Below are 1,044 nucleotides of genomic sequence, written 5' to 3' on the forward strand. Positions count from 1 at the left end.
CCACCAGCTATAGAGGACAACAAGTCCCAGCAATAGTACGTTATAGCTGATGGAATTCCGCATTGCGCTGTATAATGTACTATTGCTGGGGTTTGTAGTCCCCTATACAGCGCAATCCAGAATACCACCAGCTATATAGGAGTACAACAAATCCCAGCAATACATTATACTTGCAGTGTATAATGTATTGCTGGGATTTGTAGTCCTCTATAGCTGATGGTATAATATACAGTACAGCGCAGTATGCCGTCAGCTATAGAGACCGTCCCCTGACAAATTATGTCTCCGGGAACATAAAATAAACCATTCTTTTTTTTTTTAATGCTCACCTGATCCCTGGATCCACCGACAAGCGCTGCCTCTCGTATCCCACGCTGTTAGAAGCTGCATACAGAGCGTGCTACTAACAACTTAAACTGGAGCGCGCTGTGTGCAGCTTCTGAGTAGATACGCTATTAGCATAGCGAGGAAGCCGGCTGCGCATTTTGCATCGCTAATAGGGTATCTTCTCAGAAGCTGCACACAGCACGCGCCAGTTTAAGTAGTAACCAGCACACGCCATATGCAGCTTCTAACAGCGTGGGAGACGGGAGGCCGCACTTTTGGTGGATGCAGGGATCAGGTGAATATATTGTAAAAAAAAGTTTGTTTTATGGTCCCGGGGATAAAATGTCGCCGGATTTTGTTTTTTAAAATGTTGTCACCTCACCTTGGCCTGGTGGTCAGTGGGGGGCTCCATGGACCCTGGTTGTGGGGAGGGGGTGTCTGCTGTGGCCGCAGTTGCAGTGGCTCTCACTATCTCTGCCGCCTGTTTGTCACCTGCACCCGGCCTGCAGGACCGCATCCGATGCGGCTCTGCGATCGGCGGCCGCTCGGTCCTCAAGGGGGTCCTCAGAAGGACCCAACGGGCTTCCCTCTACATACCGAGGCGATCCGCACTGGCTGTACCAGGTAGACGCGGCATGTTAGAGGGCCCCCTGCTGGAGCCTCCCGAGCACCTCCTTGAGGAGCAAGGAGCGGCGGCCGCACCGATCACAGTGCCGC

Source organism: Nanorana parkeri, unplaced genomic scaffold (genome assembly GCF_000935625.1).
Source record: "Nanorana parkeri isolate BGI_ZX_2015 unplaced genomic scaffold, ASM93562v1 scaffold355, whole genome shotgun sequence".
NCBI lineage: Eukaryota > Metazoa > Chordata > Amphibia > Anura > Dicroglossidae > Nanorana > Nanorana parkeri.